General features: G+C 40.5%; 1 protein-coding gene across 3 annotated transcripts in view; it reads right to left on the minus strand.

Moving 5' to 3' along the window:
- The window catches only part of LOC128694216 (uncharacterized), a 32175-nt gene extending 22133 nt beyond the window's left edge, over positions 1–10042 (minus strand). For all 3 annotated transcript variants that reach the window (XM_070082120.1, XM_070082118.1, XM_070082119.1), the window contains exons 1-2: positions 9986–10042; positions 2419–2614 (exon numbers count right to left, since the gene is read on the minus strand). The gene's annotated coding sequence lies outside the window, so the exon portion shown is untranslated. The remainder of the gene's footprint in view (positions 1–2418; positions 2615–9985) is intronic.
- Between the last annotated feature and the right edge of the window lie 1475 nt (positions 10043–11517).

Consider the following 11517-nt stretch of genomic DNA (forward strand, 5'->3'; position numbering starts at 1 on the left):
AGGCAGTGGAGATGTCATGTCTGAGGGCAATGTGTAGTGTGAATATAATGCAGAGAATTCGTAGTTTGGAAGTTAGGAGGAGGTGAGGGATTACCAAAACTGTTGTCCAGAGGGCTGAGGAAGGGTTGTTGAGGTGGTTCGGACATGTAGAGAGAATGGAGCGAAACAGAGTGACTTCAAGAGTGTATCAGTCTGTAGTGGAAGGAAGGCGAGGTAGGGGTCGGCCTAGGAAAGGTTGGAGAGAGGGGGTAAAGGAGGTTTTGTGTGCGAGGGGCTTGGACTTCCAGCAGACATGCGTGAGCGTGTTTGATAGGAGTGAATGGAGACAAATGGTTTTTAATACTTGACGTGCTGTTGGAGTGTGAGCAAAGTAACATTTATGAAGGGGTTCAGGGAAACCGGCAGGCCGGACTTGAGTCCTGGAGATGGGAAGTACAGTGCCTGCACTCTGAAGGAGGGGTGTTAATGTTGCAGTTTAAAAACTGTAGTGTAAAGCACCCTTCTGGCAAGACAGTGATGGAGTGAATGATGGTGAAAGTTTTTCTTTTTCGGGCCATCCTGCCTTGGTGGGAATCGGCCAGTGTGATAATAAAAAAAAAAAAATCACTACAAACTAATAACTAACTAGTTAGTTATTTACGATATTTAATGGACCTCAGCGATTATTAGTGTTATTATTAATATTGCATCTTCAAGACTAATAAGACACTTTAGTGATTTTAATGTGTACCTGCATGCCAGCACAGTGTGTAAGTTTATTTAGGTACAAGTACACATAAGTATAATTATCAGTTATAATAATAATGTAGGTATGTAGTCCGCCTGGGCTACATACCTACACCTACCTACATAGCTACACGATATTTAGTGTGGCCCAGAGCTATATTATTACCATCGACATACCATGGTCACTGAGTTTAATTGTTTCTAACAACTACCTTTAGATGCCATCATAAACAAACGGAGAAGTAATGAATAATTCAAGCCAAGAATTGTAAACAAAAGCATTATGTATTAAGGGGAGTGACATAATGTTTTCCCTCCGCCCCGGATACCACATATTCGTAGTATATAAACAAAATGTTTATATGTTATATAACGTGTTTCTTATATAATTTTGAAGAAAATATAATACAGTGGACCCCCGGTTAATGATATTTTTTCACTCCAGAAGTATGTTCAGGTGCCAGTACTGACCGAATTTGTTCCCAAAAGAAATATTGTGAAGTAGATTAGTCCATTTCAGACCCCCAAACATACACGTACAAACGCACTTACATAAATACACTTACATAATTGGTCACATTCGGAGGTAATCGTTATGCGGGGGTCCACTGTAGATGGATTAATGAAAATGTCTATATTAACATAAAATAAGACATTTAATGTGCCCAAGAGTGATTATTATTAGTATAACGTAATGTTTTCCCTCTGCCCGGCAACCACACCTACATAGCATATAAACAGCATGTTTATATGCTCTATAACATGTTTCTTATATAATTTTGAAGAAAATATCATAGATGGATTAATGAAAATGTCTATATTGATGTAAAATTAGACATTTAATATGCCCAAGAGTGATTATTATTACATATTAGAGAGATGTGCTCATGGAGAATGTAAACAAACTGGGTGGCTTGCGCCATATTTGAAAGAACTTCCTGTATAGAAAGTTTTGGTCATAATTTGAGATCGCCATATTAGCGGAACGCCATAAGGCGAAACGCCGAAAAGCGGGGCCCTACTGTATATGTTAGTGTAAACTTGTTATCTGGCATTTGTATGCATTTATAAGTGGGAAAAAATGGCGCTCTGCTTTCTGGCAGTAGCCTTGAACCTAACCTGCCATATAAATGGGGCCCTAATGAATACATAAGATATGCAATAACTTTAAAATACACAATAACTTTAAAATGCAATTATCAATTATGTCTGGAAATTTTACAGACATAATTGATAGACATGGAGCTCACGGAGGGTGTACAGTGGAACCTTCGTACTCGAACAGCTCCCTACTCGAACAAAGCTCAGTACTTGGCCAAAGAAACATGACCTGACAGACCTTTGCTGTAAACTATTTCATGTTTCTTTGCATTTTCTGGGGCCTACGAAGATTAGTGATGACAGCCAACCAAAAAGAAAACTGGCTGGGAAGAATCTGTTTGATACTCGAATGGATCGGCACTCAAACAGCCTTCCAGAATGAATTAAGTTCAAGTACCGAGGTTCCACTGTACATAGAGTAGTGTGCAGACGCTGTAATGGCAAATCAGGGAGCAGTATAAACAAATTTTTGGTTGTAATTTGAAGTGTCCATATTAGCAAAGTGCCATGAAGTGGCACTTTCCCTGGTAAAACTACTTATAATCTTCTTACATAACATGAAAAGAAATTTTAAATTATTGTATAACATACCTTCTTTTTCCTCATCTACAAAAATTGTGTGTGTATTTTTTGGTTTATCATCTTCCATATAAAGTACATGTAACTGTGCTTTCAACTTTTCAATCTTCTTCTCAATAGTCAGACGATGAGTGATATATACTAAGTCCTGCATTACGTCACCCACAGCAAGCTCCTCATTTTCAACCTTTTCAAAATGTATGCTATCCTATGAAAGATGAAAAAGAATTAATATATATGTAATCCCATATTTACAATAACAGTTACTTGGTTGGAAAGAAATAAAGTGTAAATAGGAGCAATATAATATTTTGTCTCCCACTTTTTAAATCATATAAAGAAATCAATTACAATGAATGGAGTAAAAGTGGGTAACCCATTCTCTCTCTCATTTAGTAACTAAAAATCACACACATAAAAAATCCTGACCTATACATGTGTGGATTTAATACAAATAAAAAGTAATGATCTAGGTAGTAGGTTGGTAGACAGCAACCGCCCAGGGAGATACTACCGTCCTGCCAAGTGAGTGTAAAACGGAAGCCTGTAATTGTTTTACAGGCTTTCACAGAATTCTTCCTCCGTAAGCCATGCATGTTGTAAGAGGCAACTAAAATGTCGGGAGCAAGGGGCTAGTAACCTATTCTCCTGTATATATTACTAAATGTAAAAGGAGAAACTCGTTTTTCCTTTTGGGTCACCCTGCCTCGGTGGGACACGGCTGGTGTGTTGAAGGAAAGAAAAAAGTAATGATCTAGGTAGTAGGTTGGTAGACAGCAACTGCCCAGGGAGGTACTACCATCCTGCCAAGTGAGTGTAAAACGGAAGCCTGTAACCATTTTACACGATGATAGGATTGCTGGTGTCTTTTTTTTCTGTCTCATACACATGCAAGCTTTCAGGTACGTCTTGTTACTTCTACTTACACTTAGGTCACACTACACATACATGTACAAGCATATATATACACACCCCTCTGGGTTTCTTCTATTTTCTTTCTAGTTCTTCTTCTTGTTTATTTCCTCTTACCTCCATGGGGAAGTGCAACAGAATTCTTCCTCCGTAAGCCATGCGTGTTGTAAGAGGCGACTAAAATGCCAGGAGCAAGGGGCTAGTAACCCCTTCTCCTGTATATATTACTAAATGTGAAAGGAGAAACTTTCGTTTTTCCTTTTGGGCCACCCCGCCTCAGTGGGATACAGCCGGTGTGTTGAAAGAAAGAAGAAAAAGTGATGAATGTCTGCAAATGCTATTTATAACTGGAGACTAGATGCCTTGACAATAAAAATACGTTGAAAATTGTGAGGAAATCTGACTGGGAAGTAATTGGAATTAAGCCAAGTTTATCAAAGAGTAATAGTAATACTTTAATATTGAATGAACAACAGTGCAAAAAAATAAATTCTGGAATGCATGGCAAAAATAGATAACAGAGGACTTTTAAAGTACACCAAGACTATTTGCTGAGGGCTACTACTATCTAGATTCTAGATTAAGGACTACCATATATGTATTATCTAGAAGTTGAGGCTATGTAAATGCTCAGAGACTTCTGAGGCAAGACATAACAGTTTTTAAAAGACACAAAAGGAAAATTGGGATATTTGTCATAGATGGAATAATAAAAAAGCTTGCATTGCCTCGTGACAACAAAATGTGAAGATATTAAGTTTTGTTCAGATTGTTTTAAGATTTTTTTTTTTTTTATAAAAAAGTACTACATACCAGTGCAGATTGCTGAACTACCATAGATGTTAGTGAATAAAACAAGAAGAGGGTAGATTTTTTGCAGCGATTGATATGTTTGAGTGCAGACACACGGGAAGACTACAACAACACAAGCATGCCTACAGAATGGACAACAATGCATGTGCATAAAACTGCAACCGCTCCCACATTATGGTATGGTACAGAGCCAGGCAACTCTTCAAAACAAAGAGAGTCATCTTTATCAAACTAACACCATAACACAAAATTCTGGTATATTCACAATGATGACTCCTAACACACACATCTTAGAACAAGAAACTTAGAGTGGGACTACAGTAGACCTCTTAACCCTTAAACGTAGCGTAGCGCCCCAAATGTATATATACGTTTTATTTTTCCTGCCTCCAAATTTGGCACGATTGGCCTGAGATGCCTGGTCATCATAGAATTGGTCTTGACACTCGGTGTGCGCAGTATTAAAAAAATCTGGGACCAGTTAGTACCTTGTGGGAGCGCCAGTTAAATTGAGCGCCAGCTAGTGCAGAGAGTGGGGCAAACACCAATGATTCACTGATGTAATGTCATATTAACACTCATCTTTTAACAGGAAAGTGATGTTAACCCCAAGTTTAGGGCCTGTCGATCTCTGTCTATCTGTCTCTATCTCTCTCTATCTGTCTACCTGTCTCTATCTGTATCTGTCTCTGTCTATCTCTGTCTCTGTCTGTCTGTCTCTGTCTATCTGTCTCTGTCTCTATCTGTGTCTGTATCTGCATCTGTCTCTGGCTTTGTCTATCTGTCTCTATCTCTTTCAATCTGTCTATCTCTGTCTCACAGGTACACATAAATACAAGTATACGTAGTATAAATTACCTAGGATAACCCAAAAATCCAGACAAAGTGCTATACTCTGCTTGAAGATGTGAGTAAAAGTGATGACACAGTCTTGTGGTTCTCTCTGAGACAGAGAGCTAGACAGTTAGACAGACAGGGTGCTTGACAGACAGAAAAATAGACAGACAGAAAAATACATTAGTGTACCAGCAAAAACAAAGCCAGGGGGGATGGTCATCTAATCTTTTCTTATCAGATGTTATCTCCCCTTATCTTGTCACTGTCAAGGGTGAACATTTATTATGTATTATTATTATGTATTATGTATTATTATTATGTATCATTATGTATTATTATGTATTATTATTATGTATTATTATTATGCATTATTATTATGCATTATGTATTATTATGCATTATTATGCATTATTATTAAGTATTATATATTATGTATTATTATTATGTATTATGTATTATTATGTATTATGTATTATTATGTATTATTATTATGTATTATGTATTATTATGTATTATGTATTATTATGTATTATTATGTATTATTATTATGTATTATGTATTATTATTATGTATTATGTATTATTATTATGCATTATGTATTATTATTTACCTGGAGTTTACCTGGAGAGAGTTCCGGGGGGCAACGCCCCCGCGGCCATGTCTGTGACCAGGCCTCCTGGTGGATCAGAGCCTGATCAACCAGGCTGTTGCTGCTGGCTGCACGCAAACCAACGTACGAGCCACAGCCCGGCTGGTCAGGAACCGACTTTAGGTGCTTGTCCAGTGCCAGCTTGAAGACTGCCAGGGGTCTGTTGGTAATCCCCCTTATGTGTGCTGGGAGGCAGTTGAACAGTCTCGGGCCCCTGACACTTATTGTATGGTCTCTTAACGTGCTAGTGACACCCCTGCTTTTCATTGGGGGGATGGTGCATCGTCTGCCAAGTCTTTTGCTTTCGTAGGTGAGTGATTTTCGTGTGCAAGTTCGGTACTAGTCCCTCTAGGATTTTTCAGGTGTATATAATCATGTATCTCTCCCGCCTGCATTCCAGGGAATACAGGTTTAGGAACCTCAAGCGCTCCCAGTAATTGAGGTGTTTTATCTCCGTTGTGCACACCGTGAAGGTTCTCTGTACATTTTCTAGGTCAGCAATTTCACCTGCCTTGAAAGGTGGTGTTAGTGTGCAGCAATATTCCAGCCTAGATAGAACAAATGACCTGAAGAGTGTCATCATGGGCTTGGCCTCCCTAGTTTTGAAGGTTCTCATTATCCATCCTGTCATTTTTCTAGCAGATGTGATTGATACAATGTTATGGTCCTTGAAGGTGAGATCCTCCGACATGATCACTCCCAGGTCTTTGACGTTGGTGTTTCGCTCTATTTTGTGGCCAGAATTTGTTTTGTACTCTGATGAAGATTTAATTTCCTCGTGTTTACCATATCTGAGTAATTGAAATTTCTCATCGTTGAACTTCATATTGTTTTCTGCAGCCCACTGAAAGATTTGGTTGATGTCCGCCTGGAGCCTTGCAGTGTCTGCAATGGAAGACACTGTCATGCAGATTCGGGTGTCATCTCCAAAGGAAGACACGGTGCTGTGGCTGACATCCTTGTCTATGTCGGATATGAGGATGAGGAACAAGATGGGAGCGAGTACTGTGCCTTGTGGAACAGAGCTTTTCACCGTAGCTGCCTCGGACTTTACTCTGTTGACGACTACTCTCTGTGTTCTGTTAGTGAGAAATTATAGATCCATCAACCGACTTTTCCTGTTATTCCTTTAGCACGCATTTTGTGCGCTATTACGCCATGGCCACACTTGTCGAAGGCTTTTGCAAAGTCTGTATATATTACATCTGCATTCTTTTTGTCTTCTAGTGCATTTAGGACCTTGTCGTAGTGATCCAATAGTTGAGACAGACAGGAGCGACCTGTTCTAAACCCATGTTGCCCTGGATTGTGTAGCTGTTGGGTTTCTAGATGGGTGGTGATCTTGCTTCTTAGGACCCTTTCAAAGATTTTTATGATATGGGATGTTAGTGCTATTGGTCTGTAGTTCTTTGCTGTTGCTTTACTGCCCCCTTTGTGGAGTGGGGCTATGTCTGTTGTTTTTAGTAACTGTGGATCGACCCCCGTGTCCATGCTCCCTCTCCATAGGATGGAAAAGGCTCGTGATAGGGGCTTCTTGCAGTTCTTGATGAACACGGAGTTCCATGAGTCTGGCCCTGGGGCAGAGTGCATAGGCATGTCATTTATCGCCTGTTCGAAGTCATTTGGCGTCAGGATAACATCGGATAGGCTTGTGTTAATCAAATTTTGTGGCTCTCTCATAAAAAATTCATTTTGATCTTCGACTTTCAGTCTGGTCAGCGGCTTGCAAAAAACTGAATCATATTGGGACTTGAGTAGCTCACTCATTTCCTTGCTGTCATCTGTGTAGGACCCATCTTGTTTAAGTAGGGGCCCAATACTGGACGTTGTTCTCGACTTTGATTTGGCATAGGAGAAGAAATACTTTGGGTTTCTTTCGATTTCATTTATGGCTTTTAGTTCTTCCCGCGATTCCTGACTCCTATAAGAATCCTTTAGCTTAAGTTCGATGCTTGCTATTTCTCTGACCAGTGTCTCCCTACGCATTTCAGATATATTGACCTCTTTTAGCCGCTCTGTTATTCTTTTCCGTCGCCTGTAAAGGGAGCGCCTGTCTCTTTCTGTTTTACATCTACTCCTCCTTATTCTTAGAGGAATAAGCCTTGTGCATACATCGAGTGCCACCAAGTTAATCTGTTCTAGGCATAAGTTGGGGTCTGTGTTGCTTAGTATATCTTCCCAGCTTATATCGGTTAGGACTTGGTTTACTTGGTCCCACTTTATGTTTTTGTTATTGAAGTTGAATTTGGTGAATGCTCCCTCGTGACTAGTCTCATTATGTCGGTCTGGGGCTCCACGCATACATGTCTGAACCTCAATTATGTTGTGATCTGAGTATATTGTTTTTGATATGGTGACATTTCTTATCAGATCATCATTGTTAGTGAAGATGAGGTCTAGTGTATTCTCCAGTCTAGTAGGCTCTATTATTTGCTGGTTTAAATTGAATTTTGTGCAGAGATTTAAAAGCTCGTGTGAGTGTGAGTTTTCATCAGAGCTGCCTCCTGGTGTTATTACTGCAACAATATTATTTGCTATATTCCTCCATTTTAGGTGCCTTAAGTTGAAATCCCCCAGGAGCAAGATGTTGGGTGCAGGAGCTGGAAGATTTTCCAGACAGTGGTCAATTTTTAACAGCTGTTCCTGGAATTGCTGGGATGTTGCATCCGGAGGCTTGTAGACTACCACAATGACTAGGTTTTGGTTCTCGACCTTTACTGCTAAAACTTCCACTACATCATTTGAGGCATTAAGCAGTTCTGTGCAAACAAGTGACTCTGCAATGTACAGGCCAACCCCCCCCCCTTTTGCCTGTTCACTCTGTCACATCTGTATAGGTTGTAACCTGGGATCCATATTTCGTTGTCCAAGTGATCCCTTATGTGGGTCTCAGTGAAAGCCGCGAACATTGCCTTTGCCTCTGCAAGCAGTCCACGGATGAAAGGTATTTTGTTGTTTGTTGCTGGCTTGAAACCCTGTATATTTGCAAAGAAGAATGTCATCGGACTGGTGGTATTGTTGGTACTGGGGGGGATTTTTTTTCCGGCATTAGTATCTGTATCTGTTGGTTTGGAGTGGAGGCCATCGACTGTGGTTCCACTCCAGGAATGACTGGATTTCGTGTACGATTTCTGCCATTTCCTGCCAGTTTTTTTTTTCTTCCTGGCACTAAAAAACCTCTCCCTCTTGAGTGGCTGTGACTACCCAGGTTTTCCCATGGCCTGGATGTTTTGTATCTTTTTGTCCCCTTTAGATGGTGTGCCTGGCAATTTAAGTTATAGCACAGTCTTTCCTGTACTGAAGAGGTACACAGTTCAGGGTGAAAAAGCTTACAGGAAGGGAGTTTGCATTTTCCTGTTGTCATATGGGCATGGCATTTTCTAGGGTGGTCATAGTTGCACGTCCCGTCTGTTTTTCCAGATTTCCCATGCCTGCAGATACCAAGTGCATAGTATGTGCACAGGCTTGGTTTCCGTTTGCCTTGGGTTTCTGTGACTGTATTTCCTGTTGGTGCATGTTTCCCTGTCTTACTCCTATCTTCCCTAGCACCAACAATGGAGCTCCCACCAGTTGTTTTTGGTAATATATCCTCACTATTACTAGTGGAGTCCTCTTGTTTGCTATTTCCTGTGGTATTTCTAGTTTGCAATATTGGTTTTATCTTATCTTTGACTACACTTGTTTCCCTACTACGGCTCCTGTCCCCTACGAGGTCATTTATATGTATTCCTTCCTGCGTATAATTCCCGACTACCTGGACAAAATCTCCAGCTTCACCATTACTGTCTCCCAGGACAGCACCTCCAGCTTCACCATTACTGTCTCCCAGGACAGCACCTCCAGCTTCACCATTACTGTCTCCCAGGACAGTACTATCAGCCCCACATTTACTGACTACCAGGACATCACCTCCAGCCTTACAGTTTCTGACTACATGGCCAGTATCAAGGGCAGTACCATTCAGCCCAGACTTTTTATGTTCCCATCTGTTGTAGAAAGCTTCCAGGTTGTCTATGAAAGCAGCTTTGATGTTGTCCTCTTTTAATACCCTTGTGATTTTAGTCCACAGATTTATCTCATTTGGGCATACCCAAAAACACTTCCCTGTTTTAATACTGCTTGTAGATAGTTCTTGGATATCTGCACAAGGGGCGTGACACCAATTTCCACAAAAATGACAATTTATCCAAGTGGAAGCCCGTTTGTTTGATTGACCGCAGACTACACACAGCTTCATAATGATTTGAATGGTTGATTTACTGTAATTCTACTAGCAACCTCTTGAATATTCTATTAATAACCTCCTTAAATGAAGCTCTAGCTATTTGTATTTCTATTTCTAACTGTACTTGTATATTGACAGCTTACCGTGTACGTTCCTGATTTATATTTATTGTTTGTGTTTGATAAGGGCGCCTACAACCCCATCCGTTTACAGTCAGCTTTATTGTCCAACGAAACCGTTTGAAACCAGTCAAGGGTTCGGACCAGTCGAGGGTTCGGAACCAGTCTGATCTGATCAGTGGGTCACTTATTTAAAACATACTGGTCGGTGATTTGGGCTAACACATGAAGGATCTACTGGAAATTATCTACCCGAGTAATATGTGATTTGATTGATACAAAAGTATAACTTGCGTGTTGAAGAACCGGTGATTTCTGGCAGCTCCTACAATGACGAACGGTCGAGCCTCAACCCTTGTTTATCAATCGCTGTATCTAGCTTTTCTAGTTTTTTTTTTTTTTTTTTTTTTTCGTCTCCACCACAATAAATGCTATATTATCACTATAGTTGACTTATGGAAATTTTGGAGGAAGGACGCTTTTTCTGTAGTAATAATTGCTTCTCGTTGTGTATATTGCGACCGCTGGTAACTACAGGTTATATGAAATTCACAGTATACGTCTGGTATTTCAAGAAGAAAGAAACTAATGAAAGTCACTCCACTCCACTAAGTACCATTATAATACTGGTTAGTTGCTACTACAACACTGTATTCTGCTATTCACTGGTATCACTAGATTATATGCGAGTACACTAGCAGGCCAGGAAGATTGTTAAAACAGCTGGCCACTGTGGTAAGATTCTGGCGACTTCTGGCACCTGCCTCTATAGGCTTATCACTTCATTTACAAATTCACCTGTTTTCAAATGACACTTTAGCCTTTATCATCTATATACTAGGGAGCCACTGTAGTATACACTATACACTATGTATACACAGTGTTATCAGGGAGACTTTCTTTCCTCTGACAAAGAAAAGTTCTATTATTATTATTTTGCACACGGAATAGGCCTATGATTCCCCTCTGGCAGTAAACTCTGCTAGGTAGTGCACGCTAATTCTCCTTTTTTGACTCAGTATATAATGTTTTCCGCCCAAGATTGGTTCCAGGCGCTAGAGGGATGTATTGTATAGGATTGATGACACAAATTAAAGTTCTAGCACGTAAGAGCGACCGTGAAAACACGAGAAAACCCGGAGCACAACGAAACGCACTGCTCGTAGACTAGGCCTAGCCTATAGAAACCACCGACGCACCAATCCTGAAGGTGAAGACGAAGGTTTAGTAACCACCACTCTGAGGATAGTCACACTCAACACGGGGTAATTAGAGAGGCGAGATCGTTCGTCGATGGAGCTGTGTGTCCAATGAATGAACCAGAAGTGGAGCACGACGGCTGTCGTGCCTCTGTCGACCCTCTGTCACCTGTTGCCACCATTGTGGATTCGCCCAATGAGTCCACTCCAGAAGAGGAAGATAGCGACGACTCCAGTAAACCCTCATGGGAAAACCTTACCTTCTACACATCTTCAAATACTGACACCATGACCTGTACTGAACTCTACAAAAGCCTCGATGCTGGAACAGTCAAGTATGCCTGTGAATCACCATTT

This window comes from Cherax quadricarinatus, chromosome 7 (genome assembly GCF_038502225.1).
Source record: "Cherax quadricarinatus isolate ZL_2023a chromosome 7, ASM3850222v1, whole genome shotgun sequence".
NCBI lineage: Eukaryota > Metazoa > Arthropoda > Malacostraca > Decapoda > Parastacidae > Cherax > Cherax quadricarinatus.